This window comes from Desmodus rotundus, chromosome 1, assembly GCF_022682495.2.
Source record: "Desmodus rotundus isolate HL8 chromosome 1, HLdesRot8A.1, whole genome shotgun sequence".
NCBI lineage: Eukaryota > Metazoa > Chordata > Mammalia > Chiroptera > Phyllostomidae > Desmodus > Desmodus rotundus.
In genome coordinates, this window is record NC_071387.1 from 82,385,443 (window position 1) to 82,405,507 (window position 20,065).

The window sequence follows — 20,065 nt, forward strand, 5'->3', positions numbered from 1 at the left end:
AGGTAGCTCGAGTTCCTTCGAAAGAACGAAGTCTGCCCTGGACCCTGGAATGGCTGGCAAGGGGTGGTGCAGGTGAAGGAGAGAGCAATGAACTAGAGGAGGGGGTGAGGTGGGGAGGGAAGGGGCAGACCCTAGAATGGGGGGAGGGAAGTTGGAGGAAGGGGCGTGTGCATGGGAGGGTTAGGTTTCAGACCCAAGATTCAGCCACCAGGTCCTGCAGTCAACTCCGTAGGTGTCAAAACTGCTCCTCTCCCGCTCCTCCTGCAAACACCTATCCTACACTCAAAGGGCGCCTAATGTGAAATAAAGTCAAACGAGTTCACGGGTAGCCGTGGGCATGCCGGGCTTTTGAACTCAAGAGAGGGTATTCCCGTTTACCGGTTGGGGGCCGGGGACGGGGCAGGGAGAGGTAAGGTCTTCAAAAATATTTCCTTCTCCCTACTATCCAGGTACGGTAGGCTAGTGGACGAGGCTCGGGTCGGGGCGGCGATGGGAACCACAGCTTAACAGGCGGATACCCTTGGGCGGTATTCAGCCTCATCCGAAAGGCAACGTGCGCGCCGCAAGTCGACCTGGTGCTCCAAGGACTAGGAAAGCTGGTCATTGAGTTAAAGGCCTCCCACAGCGAGAAAACGAAACTTCCCCAGAGATCTTACTTCCGGCGTCAGTAGCTCCCACCCCAGCTCGCAGGCTCCGAACACCTCCCCTTCCCGGCACGCACCTGGAGCCCAGCAGCCCCGCCCACTTACGCGCAGCCAAGTGATAGCGGCCCTAGGCCCCGCCCCATCTCCCGGCCCACAGCCTGCAGTATCCCGTCCCTTCACCCCAGGCCCCATCCCCCCGCCCCGCCGCCGGTGAGTAGCGTCAGTCCCGCTCCGCCGCAACTCAGGCCTCATTCTACCGCTCGCCAGGCCCCGACCTACCGCCGGGCGCGGCAGAGCTCAGTCGCGCCCCGCCCACCCTGCCGCCAGGTGAGCAGCTCCAAGCCTCGCCCTTCGCCCGTGGCGCTTGCGCAGTGCTGCCCGTCGGGGCCGGGGCCTGGCGGCGCGGCCGGCGTAGTCGGCGAGTGCAGTGCGCGTGCGCGGTGCGGCCGGGGGCGGGAGGCGGTGGCGGCGGCGGCGGCCGAGGAGCGGGGGCGGGGCGGCGCCGTCTGGCTCGGTCGAGCCGGGGCGGGAGCACGGCACGGGACGGTGGGGCCCGCGGGTTGAGGACAGCGGCTTCGGTGGCCGGCAGGTGAGGCCATTGTGCCGCGGGAGAGCGGGCGCCGCGATGGTGTGAGGCGGGCTCGCTGTGGGGCGGCAGCGCCCGCGGAGCAGCGGGCCCCGGCGCATTGTCCGGGTGGCGGGCGGTGCCTGCACAGCGCCCCCTGCCGGCCGGGCTGCTGGCGGGGGGCCTCCGTCCCTTCGCCTTTGTTCATCGCCCCCGCCAACATGGCTGCCGCCCCCGGCCCGGTCGCACTGCGCGCTTTGTTCCGGACGCCGCGGTCCCGGGCTGGCGGGGCGGGGGGGCTCTATGACGGGCGCCAGCGGGAGCGGGCGGGGTGAGTTGCGTAACGCTGGCAGGGCTGGGAAGGGGGATCGGACCCCCACCCCCCAAGCAGGGGAGGGGGTTAAGGAAGGGGGAGGGTACGAGACTCCAGCGGCCTGAAGGGAGGGTGAGGAGGATATTGGGAGGAGGGACGGGGGCGGGGACGAGGATGGGTCCACCCGGTACGGGGCCGGGCGGTGGGGGATCCCTAACGAAAAGGTGGACTGGTCAGGGACCCCCAGGGAGGGGAGGGGAGGAGGCTCTTTGGATGGTACCCTGACGCGGCCCTCTGGGGCCCCGGCGGTTGGCTTGGCGGAGAAGGTGGCTTTTCGGGGCTTCCCGTGAAGCCCACCGCCTCTCTTGCGGCGCGACACCCTGCGCCCTGGGCGCATTTCGCCAAGTGGGAGGGTGGCTAGGTTCGTGCCCTCACGCACACTAACACACTTCCTCGCAATGACCTTGAGCGCATTCCGCAGCTTTTGTGGAGATGAATCGCACGACGCGGAAACTGCGCAATGCCTTGGGTTCGATTCTGCCTGTCTCTACCTTGGAGATGCGACCTCCCACCTTTATAATTAGGCTGGATTTTAGTGATGGCCTTCTCAGAAAATGCCCTGAAATAGGCATCCCAAATCTGTTTAGGCGGTTTCATGTTTATTTGCTTCCTTTGGTTTGTGGGTTGGGATTCGGGTTTTGGAGAGGGTTTTTCCTGTAGGTTGAAGTGGCAGGTGCGGATTATTTGGCTATTTTAGCTATATCACAAAGCAACACAAGATATGTTTAAGTGTCTTAAAAGGATTGCACTGTGTAATGTGACTTCTACAGAAGACGGCATAGCTGCAAAAATGCGAATATCTATATAAGTTCTGTTGGAATTTTCTGGAAGGATCTTTGCAGTTCGGAAGGATTGATGGAGAGTAGAGTAATTGCTTTCTACATAGCTTTTGTTAGGAAGTGAGAATTAAACCTGTACTTAGGGATGTATACTGAGACAATGAGTTTGTGAACACTCACAGAGGTTGTGGGCTTTCTTTCAGAAGTTGTGAAATTTCAGAGGGGGCTTAAGTGAAAATGAGAATTTTCCTGACTCCCTTCCCCAGCCTTAAAGGGCAAACACCAAAAAATTGTAGCTGTTAATTTACAGAACGTTTAGTACTGGATTTGATAACATATGTAAGGTTGCACAATGTGTCAAAATTGCCGGTTGTAGTTACCAGTTTTTTGTGAGGAATAAAATAGAATTTCTTTATTTCTAAACTTTTGAGTAGGGTAATACTGTTAAAATGCTGAGAAATGGATAAGAGAAAAGGGTCTTGGGTCATCTCTTTATGTTTAATTTAGGATATTTTTTTGAAGGCTTTTGATGATCCAGGAATTTCTCTAGCTCTGTTTCTTATGGTACCTTTAATTACCAATTTAGAATACAATAGCAATGTTTACTTGGTTTTGGAATACTCAAAGCAGTGTTGCTTAAGGTGAATTCTCTGTGACACTACAGATTTATGGTTTTACACCCAATTTATGGTTTTCCACTTTACAACGGTGTGAAAGCAATGTTCATTCAAAACAAACCAAACTTCACATTCTGAATTTTAGACTGTTCCTGTGGTAGTAATAATCCTGTACCATACTTTTCTCTTGATGCTGGGCAGGGAGGCGCGGCTCTCAGTCAGGCATATTTTCACAGCCAATACTGTCTACAGTGAACTATTGCCAGTGTTTTGGAGACATGGTTTTGGGTTTTTGCATTCCATCATATCTAAAAAACGGTCATCTATGTGTCCTGTTTCTGATAAGAGGAATGCAATTACTCTTCAGATGAAACTCAAAATATGATAATTGCCAAACTGTTGGATAATGTAAGTGTTCTGAGCATGGTTAAGGCAGGCTAGGCTAAGCCGTAATGCTTGGTAGGTTAGGTGTATTACTGCATTTTTGATTTACAATATTTTCAACTTACAATGGGTTCGTTGTGATGCAACACCTTTGTAAGTCCAGGAGCATCTATAGTTCTAAGAGATGCTATAAGATAAAGGATTCCTTGGTCACCAAAGTTTGGGAAACAATGTTACTCCTTTTCTTCTCTCCTAGAGTCACAGTTCACATTTTTACGTTGGGGAATGTCAGAAATAGTGCACTAGTGATTTCTGTACTTGGCACCAGATCCCATTTTGTTTTGTTTTTAGTGTAAACTCTATTAACACCCAAGAAAACTAGGTAATCTTGGTCATGGGGTTCCTTACAGTGTATCTTTATTTATGTTATATATCATTGATTATGCTATTAACAGTTGTCCTGATTTTTTCTCTTTTGCTTCCCTCCCCCTAGCACCCCCCACTGCCTCAGGCAATGCCCCAACCCTTGTTTATGTCCATGGGTCATGTCTGTAAGTTCTTTGGCTACTCCATTTCTTATACTATACTTCACATCCCCATGGCTATTCTGTAACTACCTATTTGTACTTCTTAATCCCCTCACCTCTCACTGACTCTCTCCCCCCCCATCTCTTTATCTTTAACCTTTGGCATTTTAATTATGATGTGTCTTGGAGTGGGCCTCTGCATCCATCTTGTTTGGGACTCTCTGCTTCTTGGACTTGCTTGTCTCTTTCCTTTACCAAATTAGGGAAGTTTTCTTTCATTATTTTTTTCAAACAGATTTCCAATTTCTTGCTCATTTCTTCTGGCACCCATATGTTGGATTGCTTAAAGTTGTCCCACAGGCTGCTTACACTATCCTCGTTTTATTGGATTCTCTTTTCTTGTTACAGTGTATCTTAACAGTACCATTTGTTTAATGGTGAATCAGGAGGTTATGTTGTTTGTGCCTTTGCATCAGATTTGGCTGTTATTGTATTGATAAATTATGAGTTATTAATTTGAAGTCTTAACTAGAAGAAATTTAATCACTGTTTTTAGTACCCGATCACTTACTTGATTACATTATAACTTCTGGCTGCATTCCTTAATTGTTAACTTTTTTTTCCTCCTGGAATGTTAGAAATATGTGAAAAGGATACTGTTGTTTCTGAAGTTACTAACTTGGATTATTTAGAGATTAAAAGTAATGCTGTTGGGTATTTCTTTTGGTTTAGCTGTTAGCAGGATCTTAATTTTTCTGAGAAAGAGCAGTTAATATATATATCCATGTAAATACTTCTTTATGCTTATTAGATGCCCCATTAAATGTATTTTTTTTTCTTGAATAAAAAGAAATTGGAAATGGGGAATCAATTTACTTGTCCAAGTATTTTGTTCAGTTTGGTAGACAGTATGGTGTTGTGCAAAGGAGATGAGCTTTGGAGTTGGCATGGAGATAGTGTGGCCTTTCAACTCAGAAAAGTCAGGTTGAAATCCAGCCCCACTGGTCCAAAGCCACATAGCTGATTGATCACGTAGCCTTTTTAAACTTCAATTCCTCATCTGTAAACTGGGACGAAACCTATCATACGAGGCTATTATGAGAATTTAATTAAATAGATTGTACAGTTCCCAGTATAATTCCTGAAAAAGAGCAACTAATGCCACATTGTGGACTTCCTGCTTTTGAACTTTGCTGTGTACAGTTACTAGCATAATTTTTTTCATGTTAAAAGTTCTTAGCTGTGCCCCAGTACTCAATTTAATTTTTAGTTAAATATTTATTACCACATTTTTTGGACTATAAGACTCACCGGACCATAAGATGAGTCTAGCTTTTAGAGGAGGAAAATAGGGGAAAAAAAACCCCACTCCACCGCTGTCCCCATCCTGCCATGAGCCAGGTAAGCTACATTCGGACCATAAGATGCACCCGCATTTTCCTCCCAAATTTGGGGGGGCATGTGTCTTACAGTCCGAAAAATACTGTAGGTGCTTACTTTATGATCTTAAAATTGCTGTAAGGCTTTTGTAGAACAAGTCATGTATGTTCACGTAATAAAGATGTGGCCTTAGTGACCTTAAAGTTTGTTATTCCTAGAGGATACCTACGTATGTAATGAGGAAATTGTACATAGAGGTATGTAGGAGGGGAGGCTGATGCTCCAGCAGAATATATAGAGTTAGGAGAGGATGGAAGTCTACATGGAAGGATAGCAGGAACAGAGAGAGGCCTAAAGAACATGTTTGAGACCATACTAGATTTGAATCCCAAGCAAAAGATGGCCCTTGTTATCTTTTACTCCTGTGTATGTTTATTTGTAGAATGGATGATGATACCTATCTCATTAAGTGTATGTTTCAGTGGAGTGGCTCCTGGATGTAGTAACTGCCCTGTGGGTATTGATCATGATGATGTTCACCACAGCTGATAACACCTGTAGTTTGGCATTGCCAGTTTTCCTAGGGATGAATTTGGGGCCAGATTTAAATAATCCTACACATCACATTAAGGCAATTGGTGTTTATCCTGTAGGTGTGGGAAGCCATTGACAGGCATGGAACAGCGTGAAGGTGGATTGGAGGACTCTGCCAGTGTAGGATCTCTAGTCTCCAGAGTCTGGCTTGCTGGGGAAGGTGGATTATTTGAGGTAGGAGGAATTGGTCTGGAGTCACTAGAATGTTAAATTTGTTGACTTTTTGGAGTATTATGTTATCCTAATGTTCGGTAAAATATCGCTATAAATTTATCCAAATGTTCAGAGAGTAAGTGAAAAAACTAGTAAAGCATTTTACTCCATTTTAGATGTATTTAGGTTGTAGTAATGTCTTTAAAACAAAAGGCAAAACCACTTTTTAAAAGCTTAGATTATATTTGTTTATAGTAAGGTGTCACTTTGCTTATAGTTATGTACTTATAACCTAGGTTTAATTTTTGGATCTGTCTACAATTGATATGTTAGTTAGTTGTGAGTTTCTTTCTTTTTGCTTTTTCTCTCGAATATCACTGTGGCCCATGGTTTTTTATGTATTCAGTGAATCAGGTAGTCATCATTCTTTTCTTCAGCTTGTGCTAACTTGGGTGTGGTGGTGTCCTTTCAAGGTAGTGTTCTTCCCTTAGAAACAACCCCATTAATCTTTGAACCGTGTCTTGCTTCTGATACAAGGTATCTGGGGCACATTTTGTATTTTTCCTGACCAGTATTTGTCATCTAGTTCTTTTAACCCCTTTTATCTAGAGTGGAATTTTAGATACCAGAACCTGGTGCTGTGCATTCTGGTTGGTACTGGGTTGTCATTTCACTGGACAAATTTGGGACATACGAAAACGTTGATTTTGTATAGATAGTTTCAATTTATACCACTGGAAATACACATTTTTAGCAACACAAGTTACTTTTTCTTTTCCCTAAAGTATATAGTATTTTGAAAACAATAATATTAAAACACTTGTAGGTTTGTATTTTATTCCATTTATTTTTGTTCTGAAAACGTATCCATGTAAGGATGTACGGTTGACATTCTGAATTAATGGGTTGGCCAAGAAGTCCATTATGCTTTTTCAGTAAGATAAAAGACACTTTTATTTTCAACAATAACTTGATTTGGATAATCTGAGTATGTTGGCAGTGTCCCGCTCTTGGCTTCTAGTGGGTAGAGGCCAGGGGTGGTGCTAAACATCTTCAATGCGTAAGACAGCCCCATAGCAAAGAATTATTTGGCCAAAATGTCAGTAGTACCAAGAAACTTCGCAAACCGCTTTGACATGCTCAGTCAGTCATAGCACCTTCTCCATGCACGGCAGAAATCTTTTTTTGCATTTCAGTTGCGTTTTTACCTTTCTTGAAATAGTAAAGCATGATATGCTGAAAATGTTGCATATCTTCAGTATTAAAATGACTGCGTAAAAATTAACTAGTTTTGATAATTTTTAAATGCACGCTGATATGACAGCTGTCACTATACAGTCTTAACAAAATTGTTTCGAATGAAGTTAAACACAACTAAGCACTACTAGACCCATACAGAAAAAAACGTAATGAACTTTTTGGCCAACCCAATACGATATCATTTAAAAATATTGTTCTCTCTAATATATTAGCAACTTGATTATTAGGTTTATTTGCATGAAATCCTTAACTCTAAGGGTCATTTAAATTGATGTAATGCATTTTTTTCATTGTGTAAAACAACGTTCAGAAGTTGAAGCTGTATTATAAAGGTATGTTTACAGCCTTTCATTCCTGTCCCCCTGTACCAATTCACCTCCTGCCCCATTTTTATTAGTTCTGTGGTTTATTCTTCCAGTGTTTCATTTTTGTAAATACAGGCTCAAGCATGTATTTTTATTTCTCTTCCTTTCTTAAAGAAAATGTAGAACTCTGTACACTGTGTTGTTTCTTTTTACATGATGTATTCTGGAGATCCCTTCATATAAGCTCTTTTTTGTTCTTTTGTGCTTGCAGTTTTGTCTCCTAATGATGAACACTTGAGTTGTTTATATTCTATTGCTGTTATACATGTTGCTGGTCCTTCTGCCATTTCCTGTGCCCACTGTTTCCTTTTCCACCTGGGAGCATGGCACTTGTTCTTTCCCTCTGCCTGGAATGCTTTTCTGTCCCTGTTCCATTTTTCCTAGTCTTTAGAGCTTGTCTCAAGCATTGCTTTTTCATGATTTATTTTTTTTTTGTGAGTGTGTGCATGTTAAAGGTAGAGACAGTAGGCCAGGAAACCCTATAAGTCTGCTGCAAGAACCATCCATTTTCTGAAATTTTTCTTGACGTCCATGAAGTCCAATCTTCCTAATACATTGCTTTTTTCCCTTAGTGTTTATCAAATTTATAGTGCTACATTAGTTGATGTAATTTAATTAATTTTTATTTTCTCAAAAAGGCTGAGCTTCATGAAAACAGAGACTGTTATTGTTTTTGCCTATAATTTTCTAGTATTTTGCTCAGTGCCTGGGTTGTGGGTGCTCAAACCACCTAGATAGTAACTGTTGTAGAATTGTCCAAGGAAAGGTGGAGGCTGTGTTTTTATATCTAGTCTGCTGCAAAGAGGTCTCTCACACAGTGGTTATTAGGTATCAGAGTTAATGTGAGGGAGCTGGCAGAGCAGCTTAAAGACAAAAAGGCTATTGTCTGTGTGCCTGATGCTGGAGTGTGAAGTTCACAGGGCAGGCTTTTGGGAAAAGAAGATGTATAGTGGGGAAGATGACCAACAAGCTGGAGGCTACAGCAGGCCAGATTCTGAAAGTTCTGTCAGTTCTTTTGTCTGTGAATTTGGTCGTGTGGATGGCCTGTAAGAGCTGGACCCTTGTCATGGAGCTAACCACACACATTTGGCCGAGAGGGCAGAGGAGCTCAGGGAGGGGAAGGTACTGTGCAGCTGGTGCAGGCCCAACCATGCCTCATACCAGTGAAATGCGTGGGAAGATCAGCGGATGCAGGTTATAGAGGTGGCCCTTAGTGTGCCCTTTGCGCTGCACAAGAATCTCTCTTGTGACCTGCTCAAACGAGGCACAAATGGGAGAGGAAATTCTGGGGAATGTGATTCAGCCAAGTTCAAACAATTACAAAGAGAAATGATGAGCTCAGGGTTTTAAATTCCCAACTCATGTTCCATGTAAGTAAGTTTCTATGTATGCTGGAAAAGTACAAAATGAATTCCCAATTTGTAAGTGAGAGCATTGATTGGTAAGGAATGGGATCCTGAAAATTGGGTTAAGAGCACAAAGTGAGATTCTGACTGAGCTGAGACCTTTAGTCCCTAAATTCTGCTGGACTATCTTTGCCAATAGAAGCAACCTTTCCACCTTGTGCCTGAGGAACTTAATTTCCATTTGCCTGAAAAACCTGTAATTGGCCTCTTTAGGAATAGTCCCAGCAGTTTCCAAAGGGTGAGGTGCAAAGTGTGACTCATGAGGAGGTGCGCTACTGTCCAAAAGGTCATCTGATTTGCTACTATGTACATAAGAACCAGGAGAATATGTGTGGGAATGGATCTTAAGAGTGTGAGATAGTGGTGGAAGGAATATAAAGTTGGGTTAGATTGAATTTATTGATATGGACCTGTAAAAGAGATTCTGAAATCAGTATTGTAGCTTGGGGGGTTAGAAAGGGCTCTGATTGCCCAAAACAACTCAAAGGGTGGCCTGTGCTAAGTGAAGTTGGCTGCTAGAACTACTTTGGTGTATGAGGTAGGGTCCATAAACTTAGGGAGACTGGAGTATTGGAATAGATTTGTTGCGAATGACCTCCTCACCCACCCTGGGGAGATTCAGAGCTTGTCTTATCCCATGGCTGTAACACATTTTTGAGGGGAGCCCAGTATTTTTGAGAGCACTGGTCACCGTTCTCTGTAGGTCCAAAATCACAGTGGGAGTTGGCTGGCACTGATCTGGTGATTGTAAATGCAGTGGAGATAGTTGGATTCTAAGGTGGCAAGTCTGTTGAATGGTCTTTTTTATTTAGGATTAATCTCTGGGTTACAAATATTGGTAATATTTTTGGTTTATTTTTATATTGTTCAATCCTATAAAGTTTTCTCTTTAAGTTGACGCAGTAAAAAGTAAGAGCAATTCTATATACTTTCCATTTATAGTTGCTTTTTACAATTTTTAAAATATTCATAAGGTAAGGTTCACCGAAACACATATGGCCTTTAAAGAATCCATTTTATTGGTGGGACTGTAATTTGGTAGAGCCTTTTTGGAAAGTGACTTCACTACACTTAATTTAATATGCACATAGTCCATTTGGTCTAGCAGTTCCACTGCTAAATGTTTGTTGTATCGATTCATTTACATAAATATACATATTTGTATGTGTAAGAGTATTGGAGTTAGCAGGGTAAAATAAATGGTCTTTATGCCCATATAAAATCCACTATACTGCATAGAAAACAACATGTAGTGAGAGCGGCAAGTTGTAGAACTGTATATCCTCGTGCGTGTGTGTGTGTTGTGTGCATATATGTGTTTTAAGATGTTTGTGCATCTATTAAGCTTTAAATATTTGCACAATATGTTATTAGATTTATTGAAGTCTACTAGTGGTTACCTCTGGGGGATGGGACTGATGGAGGAGGGGGAGGAACCTGTAAGAAAGAAACACTGTAACTTCAAATAGCTTCTTTGTAATTTGAGTTAATAGCAAATTAACCTTTGATTTGAGGACTGTTGACTTTTCAGTCTTGTATTTTGTAATTTAAAAAAATTATGAAATATACTATAAGTACAGAAGTATTGATAGAGATCTGTATCTGTGGTTTGTGATGCACAAACTTTGGAACTACCACTGATTTCATCATGAATTTTACTCATGTGGTCACATACAGTTGTCTGTCTATTCATGTATGATTTATTCATGTATCACGGCTACTTGTTTTCCTATTAAATATTGGGTTATTTCCAGTTTGAGATTGTTAGTTCAGGTCCCCCAAGAAAAGAAGGTGGCAAATTGGGATTGGATTTAGTTGTATTGAGGGAAATACCAGTGAGGCCAGCCCCCTGCAGATCTGATGCATGTGGAGGAGGAATGAATGGGAAGAGAGAATGTCTGGTGGGAAAAGTCTTAATGACCACTGTGCAGTTCTGAGAAAGTTTGAGCAAGGCCAGCAAGGACCCCTCCAGCCAAATCTGGGTCAGAGGCATCCTTTGTCCTGCTGGAGTGGGCCTGCTGTAGCATCCTGTGTGTTAGAAACAGTCTGTGTAAGGGATGCATGGGTCTAGGGATGGTGGTGATGGATTCAGCTGAACAGCTGAGTCATTCACTTAGGCTCTCATCATAGGTGAAGTGCTCCCCATGGTAGGTGATGTAAGGGGCTCACTTCATTTTCATGGCTGATGTGGGGTTTGTGTGAGTTGACTTGCTGTGAACATTTACGGGCATGTTTCTGTCATGCTATTCTGTTGTGTAGAATTTCTGGGTCTCATGCTTGTGTTTAGTATTCATAGATAGTACCAGATTTCCAAAGTAGACATACCAATTTCTATTCCTGCTACAGCAGGGATTCCCTGGGCTGTGGGCTCTTGGGAACCCCAAAGAGAGGGAAGCTCCCCTGAGCTCCACCTCCTGTTCTGCCCCTCTGGTCTCCCCCAACCAGGCCACAGCAGGAGGTAAGAGGCAGAGAACAAGTGAAGCTCCCTTGAGTTCAGCCTCCTGACCTCCGACCTCCCCCCCTAAAAAAGGTTGGGACTGCTGTGCTACAGTGAAGGCATTCTTGTGGCTTCACATCTTCACCAGTATGAGGCATTGTTAGTCTTTATAATTTTAGTCATCCCAGTGGGTGTTTAGTAGGATCTTATTTTGGTTCCTGCCTTCCAAGTTAGGTGTGGCCATGTGATTTGTCTTAGCCAGTGACATGTGATGAGGAGGGACATGTCACAAACTTTTAAGAGCAATGGTGAGATTTGCTACATGTCCTCCTTCTCCAGTGATCTGTTTCCAGATGGCATTTCCTGCAGTACATGTCTTTTATGTGTTTACTATGAGCCAAGAGCAGAAGGAGGGAGAAGAAAGGATAGGGATAGAGAAAAGAGGAGGAAGGGGGGGAGAGCAGGGGGGAGGGACTGGGAATTTGTCTTAAGCAGCCAAGATTTCTGGGGTCATTCGTAAACATTTTATACTTATTAACCTATCCTGACAGGTAAACCTTTAAAAAATAAACTTTTAAGAGCATGTTGAGGTTCTCAGCGAAATTTAGCAGAAAGTACAAGTTTCCCTGTACCCTCTGATCCCACACAGGCACAGCCTCCCGTATCCTGCACCAGATTGTGCATTTGTTAGAATCAATGAACCTATGTTGACACATCTTTATCATTCAAATCCATAGTTTACATTAGGTGTGTATATTGAGTGGGTTTTTACAAATATAAAATGTGTATTCACCATTATAGAAAAATACATAATGGCTTCACTGCTCTAAGAATCCTGTTCTCTGCCTGTTTTTTTTTTTTAAACTGATTTCTGTGTGGTCAGAACACTGCATGATTAAAAGTTTATGAAATTTTTAAAAAATATATTTATTGATTATGCTATTACAGTTGTCCCATTTCCCCCCCTTCACTCCACTCCATCCTGCAAACCCCCTCCCTCATTCCCCCCCATAGTTCATGTCCATGGGTCATAACTTATAAGTTCTTTGGCTTCTGCATTTTTTTACTTTTCTTACTTAACCTCCCCCTGTCTGTTTTCTACCTACCATATATGCTACTTACTCTCTATACCTTTCCCCCCTCTCTCCCCCTCCCACTCCCCTGTTGATAACCCTCCATGTGATCTCCATTTCTGTGGTTCTGCTCCTGTTCCAGTTGTTTGCTTAGTTTTCTTTTGTTTTTGTTTTAGGTGTGGTTGTTAATAACTGTGAGTTTGCTGTCATTTTTACTGTTCATATTTTTTATCTTCTTTTTCTTAGTTAAATCCCTTTAACATTACCTGTAATAAGGGCTTGGTGGTGATGAACTCCTTTAACTTGGCCTTATCTGAGAAGCACTTTATCTTCCCTTCCATTCTAAATGATAGCTTTGCTGGATACAGTAATCTTGGATGTAGGTCCTTGCATTTAATCTTGGGTAATGTTATTACAATGGGCCTTGGTGTGTTCCTCCTTGGGTCCAGCTTCTTTGAGACTCTGTGAGCTTCCTGGACTTCCTGGAAGTCTATTTCCTTTGCCAGATTGGGGAAGTTCTCCTTCATTATTTGTTCAAATAAGTTTCCAATTTTTTGTTCTTCCTGTTCTCCTTCTCGTACCCCTATATTCAGATGTTGGAACGTTTAAAGATGTCCTGGAGGTTCCTAAGCCTCTCCTCACTTTTTTGAATTCTGGTTTCTTCATTCTCTTCTGGTTCCATGTTTCTTTCTTCATTCTGGTCCACACTGTTGATTTGAGTCCCAGTTTCCTTCTCCTCACTATTGGTTCCCTGTACATTTTCCTTTGTTTCTCTTAGCATAGCCTTCATTTTTTCACCTAATTTGTGACCAAATTCAACCAATTCTGTGAGCTTCCTGATTACCAGTGTTTTGAACTGTGCATCTGATAGGTTGGCTATCTCTTTGTTACTTAGTTGTATTTTTTCTGGAGCTTTGATCTGTTCTTTCATTTGGGCCATTTTCTTTTCTTTTTTTTTTTTTTTTTTTGTCTTTGTGTACCTGTTACATAAAGGGGCAGAGCCTTAGGTATTCCCCAGGGTGGGGCAACCCACGCTGCTGCATTGTGACACTGTATGTGGGGAAGGGGTCCGAGACGGAGCAATGTCGCTTACTTTGCTCTCTGCCAGTTTTCAGTTACTGCCTCTGCTACTCACAGTCAGATTGGGCCCTTCTGGTACTGATTCCCAGGTGGGTGGGTTTGTGTACATTCTAGGACTCTGTGGGTCTCTGCAAGGAACTCCTGTGAGGCTGGGAGTTTTCCCACTGCTGCCTTAACCCCCATAGGTGTTTGGTTTGAGGCTTTATTTCCCTGAGCTGTAGCCCTGGGTTGCGCAGTCTATAGCAGGGTCTGCCAGCCACTGCCTTGCTGTGAGTCCCTTCCACCCAGCTGCCTGTCTCCGCCCCTCCTACCGGTCTGGATGAATGTGTCTTCTTTATCTCCTTGGTTGTCAGACTTCCATACAGTTTGATTTTCTGTCAGTTCTGGTTTTCTGTTTTAAAATTGTTGTCCTTCTTCTGGTTGTGCGAGGAGGCACAGTGTGTCTACATATGTCTCCATCTTGGTGTGTTGACAATATTTAACAAGATAATGGACATACGGCCCTGGCCAGGTAGCTCAGTTGGTTAGAGCATTGTCCCGATATGCCATAGTTGTGGGTTCGATCTGCAGTCAGGGTACATACAAGCAGCCAATGAATGAATAAGTAAGTGGAACAACAAATCAATGTTTCTTTCTTTGTTCGTCAAATCAATAAATAAAATAAAAGATAACGGACATAGTTGGGTTTAAATCTGTTATCTTAGTAAGTGCTTTCTGTTTGTTACACCTGTTTTATTGCTTTTTCCTCTCCTTTCTTTGGGTGCTAATTTTTATTTTTATTTTCCTTTGTTAACCTAAAAGTTACTTAAAACATGCATCTTTGACCTATCAAAATCCAGTATTTGGTTGTTTTCCCCTTTTCTTGGGTAATCTCTGTTCAATGTATTTTAAGTAATGTATTTTGTTGTGCTGTTATAATTCTGAGTATATTTTATCTTAAGGTGTTATTAATTTGTTCAGTCAGTAGCCTTTTAGATTTACCCTCTTAATTGCTCTTCATTCCTTGCTATAATTCCAGTCCTCCATCTTTGAATATATTCCTTCTGCCTGAATATGTTTCCCACTTGTTGTGGATGACAGTGAATTCTCTGAGTGTGTGTTAGTATAAATATCTCAAATTGACCTTTTTAAAGAATATTTTTGATGTGTATAGAATCAGTTTTCTGCTAAAGCCCTGAAAGAAGTTCCTGAATTACATCTTCAGTTTCCATTCTTTCTTTGAGAAGTCAGTTTACCATATGCTGCAATGGACGCAACTCTCTTGAGTTGGCCTGTGTCCACTTGGACGCATACTTCTTGCTTCTTTCACAGTGGCACCTGCTCCCTGGCTTTCTTTTTTTCCTACTTGAATAAAACTTGCTTTATTCTCACTACAAAAAATATCTCTATTAGCTCCCATGAATGGAGTCTGTCTTTTTTATTTCTGGCTTTTATTATTATTTTTTGTGTTCAGTTTTCAATTCTTTTACTGTGGTGTGTCTAGATATATATTTCTTTTTATTTATGTTTTGTATTTATAGGTCTTAATGAATCTGTGTTAATGTCTGAGAGCCCATTTAAATGTGTTAGATCTTCCCAGTCTCATCCTCTCCATGCTTCATCCTGGATATATTCTGATTTCTGTAATTTTTAACAAGAATAGTGTACTGTTAATCTTTATCTGTTGCATTTACTATATTGTTTTTACTTCTGGAAATTCTGATTCTTTGATAGTTTTCTATATCTTATTTCTGAGCTTAGTATAGCTTTTTTATTTTATTAATTTTATGGTTTTTTTAGAGAGAGGGCAAGGAAGGGAGAGAAACATTGATGTGAGAGAGAAATATTGATCGATTGTCCTTCACATGCACCCTGACTGGGGACTGAACCCGCAACCCAGGCATGTACCCTGACTGGGAATCGAACTGGTAACCCCTTCACTTTTTGGGACAGTGCCCAACCAACTGATTCACACGGGTCAGGGCATAGTTATTTTATTTTTCATTTAATATTTTTTTGTTTTAATATTTTATTAGAGAGAGGGAAAGGGAGGGAGAAAGAGAGGAAGAGAAACATTCATGTGAGAGAAACAGTGATCAGTTGACTCTTGCACACTCCCCAACTGGTGACCCACCCGCAACCCAGGTATTTGCCCTGACCAGGAATTGAACTAACTACCGTTCATGACCTTTCATGCAGGATAATGCCCAACCAACAGAGCCACGCCAGTCATGGCCTAATAATTTTAATCTATTCCTGTACCCTTCTTCCCCCAGCTTTAAGTTACAATTTTGCAACTCCAATACCTGGCAGCCCTATGGGTCTGCCTTTTTTTGTTTCTTATTTATTGTTTCTTCTTTTTAAAAAAAATACTTTATTTAATTTTAGAGAGGGGAAGGGAGGGGGGAGGGAGCAAAACATTGATGTGTGAGAGATACATCGATCGGTTGCCTCTCGTACTCCCCCAATTGGGGACCTGGCCTGCAACCCAGGCATGTGCCCTGACGGGAAATCGAACTGGCATCCTGTTGGTTTGCAGGCTGGTGCTCAATCCACTGAGCCACACCATCCAGGGCTGTTTCTCCTAGTTTTTATTTTGTCTCTTGTGGCTGCATTGCATGTGTGTGAATGTATGTACATGCAGTAGAAGATTACATTTTAAAAATTGAAATAATTGGGGTCTAGGATGATATTTCTCAAAAGAATTTATGCTTGCTTCTGCCAAGCTTCTGAGTGAGTGGACAGTCTGGGATCACCTCAGTTCAGTTTTAGGGTAAAGAGAAGTTGCAGCTAGCTGCGGTTCTTAGCATGGCTTCCCTAGTAGTATTCCAGCTCCTGAGAGCATGTTAGGATTTCAGCTCATGTGACGTGGGTTTACCAGTCTGCTGCTTCCTTTCATAGACCCTGGGTTCTGGTCTTCGGCCTCTCGCCTTGCAAAGCTGTCAGCCTTTCAGCTTACCTTAACATTTGGTAGTTCTCAAGGGTAAAATGATTCCAAATGTGGGTTTACTTCCCTAGATTGTGCCTTTGTGAGCTCTACTGTCTTCAAGTTCTTTGATGGCCTTCAAGTATAGTTTTAGTGTATGTGTCAGTGTGTGTGTGTTCAAGTTTTGTCATGTAAGCTTTCAGTCATATATAGAAGTCAATAAAATAGTGTAAAACAACTCTCTTTGTCTTCTTGACATCACTCCAGTGATGTCTTCTTGGCTTTGAGAACTTCCTGGCTTCTGGTATGACAGTGTTCTAGGCTCCTCTGACTTGGAATTAACCATTCCAATAAGAAACCCTGGTTCCTGATCGTTTCTGTTAGGGATGTTCTTTTGATGTTATTTATTATTTACCTATCTCTCTGTCTATTTATTAGCTTTAAGAAGAGGTCTAAATTATTAGTCATTTCTACGAGGAGTAGTTTGTTCTTTTTAAAAAAAATTTAATTATTTATTAGAGAGGGGAAGGGAGGGAGAAAGAGGGAAACATCGATCAGTTGTCTCTCAAATGTGCCCCAACCAAGGATCAAACCTACAACCCAGGCATGTACCCTGTCCTGGAATCAAACTGGTGACCTTTTGCTTCTGGAAACGATGCCCAGCCAACTGAACCACACAGGTCAGGTCAGGAATTGTTCAGTCTTTCCATCGATACCTGCAGGTACCCTGTAAAGACTCATCAGGGATTCAGAATTGTTTTTTGCAAGAAGTGTTAGGAAGCGGTTGTGCCCAGGACCTTTAAGCATTCTGGTGAAACCTGTGAATGCTTTCTCAGAATGTTTCTGAATACAATAAATAAAATACTAGGGATCGCAAATGAAATCAATTATATTTGAATAGTTATAAAAAGATAAGTTTTAATATAGTAACATGGTGACTTTATTAATGTGTTAAGTGATAAGACATCATTAGTATACACATAAAAATTTTACATTTTAAGAAACTAAAATGACTGCTTTTGATGCTTACCAGAAAAATAACATTGAGGTGGTCTTTGAGTTATCTCCTTTCACATATTGATCAACAAATAATTGGTGCTAGGGAATACTAGAGAGTGTAGATCTGTGTATCACTGCAGTACAGTCCCAACACGCAAGCAACTCAGAATGGGGTTAGACTTTACATGTCAAGGCACTGTCCTTTACACAGTTGTTCTTAATGCAGACACCAGCTGCAAGCTGCGGGGTCCCTAGGCCACCACACTTGTGATCAGCTGAATACAAATTTGGGGTTCCCATGACTCTTCAGGTTCAGCAGTTTACCAGAATGATTCAAGTGCTGCACTTAGGAATTACAGTGTTATTACAGCAGAAAAAGATCCAAATCAGGACCAGCCAAAAGAAGAACTGCATAGGGTGTGGTTTGGGAGGGTTCAAGGGAAGCTTTTTCAATGGTGTTAGGACCATTACCTATAGGGGAGCTTTGCCTGCAGAGACCCCCATCTGCCACAGATGAGAATAGTCTACCAAGACATGATCTGCTTGGGGAGGAAAGGTGACCGATCTCTCAAAGGAGAAGGACCAAGAACCTTGTCCTCAATGGGCTTTTACTGGGTTTAATTTGCACAGGAATACAGGTAAAGCTCATCAATCATTGTCAGGCAGTAAAGATCAAACAATAGATAACATACAAAGAACTAGGAGTGCTTATTCTGAGTCCAATTAGCTAAAGGGCTATAAAACTTTGGGAAACAAAATCATTTCATGCTTGGACCCTTATCAGAAAATTGAGGGCATTCTTAGCAAAGTGGGTTTCACAGGATTTAATGTATTCTTTCTTAGGCCCGATCACCCCAGAGAACTGCAGGTTCCAGCCCAGGGCTGCACCCACCTCCAGCATTGTTTTAGGCTTAAGTCAGGCCTGGGAAGGCAGCCAAGAGATTAGGATACTTCTTGCAGACAGAATGAGGATTCAGTCTATGCCAAGCTGAGGTGGGGGGGTTCCTCACCTCCTTTCTCCATAGCCCCCCAAGTCCTTCCCTGAGGGCCCCCTTGTGACCATGCGTGTCTTAGGGTATCTCTCCCTTGAGGAAGCTTAGCTCTCATTGGTTAACCAGTCAGGCTCGGGGCCAAAGCAGGGTGAAGTAAAGGGGGCAGAGGCAGCGCCCCTGCCTGGAAGATAAGCTTTGTCTCCTTAGTGGCTTATGGTCCCAAGGTCTCTCAGTCAGCCTTAGCCATGGGGGGTTATAGCTTCTGAAACCAGGCAGGGCAGTTCCCAACAATTACCCTCTGGCATATGGATGTGTAACTTAGCATGGAGTCAGAGCGCTGATGACCAGGAAAGCTCATTCTAACTTCAATGTCTATAGAGTTTTTATTGGAGGAGGGGAGATCTTCTTATGGCTATGGGGTTGAACTCAGTCAATAGTTTCCCTCCCTGGAAGTTGGGCTACTGTCATGGAGTTCATAGCCCCAATCCTTTACCCTGTGGTGGATCTTTCTGGTTTGGCCAGCCCCCATCCGGAATCATCTTGTTAGCATAAACTGGGAGCCGACCATGAATCACGAGGACTCCTGTCACTCAGGAAATCCCAAGGATTTAGAGGGTGCTTCCCAAGAACTGGGCCAAGGGCCAGCCAAACTTTTGTTTTATGACAGTCACCAAATCTGTTTTCATAGCTTGCTCACTAATGACCTCATGGCCGATCTACTCTACTCTAGTCATGTCCATTCTGTGATGGGCCTAGTATCTCAATTTAGAATTACTAAGTTTAAAAGCTATTTTTAGATCTGCAACCAGTGCATTGTTTTGAGAAGATCTGTGATTTCTATGGTTGAGGAAATAAGAGGTACTAGTAATAATATTGTGATTTGTTGTGTTGACAAAAGAATGTTTGGGTCTGTCCAAAAGATTTATAAACATTGATTCAAACCAAGTCTGGGACATGCCTGGAAGCTGGATCTTAACTGATTGAGAAAGTGCTCTGGAGAGAATGGCAGTTTTGCAGCTCATTTTATATAGGAATCAAAGGAGAGAATGTAAGGAAGGTTATATGAGATCCATTGGTGGTAGATTAAGGAAGTGGGAGAAAGAAAGAAATATCTAAGATTGGATAAGAAAGGAAAATGAGCAATACATACTTATTTTACATTATTGGGTGCAGGATAGTTAACATTTAATATCTTTTAAAATATATTTTATTGACTATGCTATTACAGTTGTCCCATTTTTTCTTCCCTTTATCCCCCTCTACGCTGCACGCCCCCTCCACCATTCGCCCTCCCTCTTAGTTCATGTCTATGGGTCATGCATACAAGTTCTCTGGCTTCTCCACTTCCCATACTATTATTCTAAACCTCCCCCCTTCTACTCTGTACCTACCAATTATGATTTACTCTCTGCACCTTTTCCCCCTTTCTCCCCCCACCCCCTCCCCATTGATAACACACCATGTGATCTCCATTTCTGTGGGTCTTTTCCTGTTCTAGTTGTTTGCTTAGTTTGTTTTTATTTTTGAGGTTC

At 42.7% G+C, this 20,065-nt stretch overlaps 1 protein-coding gene across 6 annotated transcripts in view; it reads left to right on the plus strand.

Moving 5' to 3' along the window:
- The first annotated feature begins 832 nt into the window (after window positions 1-832).
- Window positions 833-20,065, plus strand: part of SPIN1 (spindlin 1) — an 87,200-nt gene continuing 67,967 nt past the window's right edge. For 2 of the 6 annotated variants that reach the window (XM_053925386.2, XM_053925406.2), the window contains exon 1: window positions 1,097-1,233. The gene's annotated coding sequence lies outside the window, so the exon portion shown is untranslated. Of the gene's footprint in view, window positions 972-1,096; window positions 1,234-1,315; window positions 1,541-5,922; window positions 6,038-20,065 lie in introns of those variants that run through there. The other 4 variants (XM_053925408.2, XM_053925398.2, XM_053925401.1 and 1 more) reach the window with 4 other exon arrangements.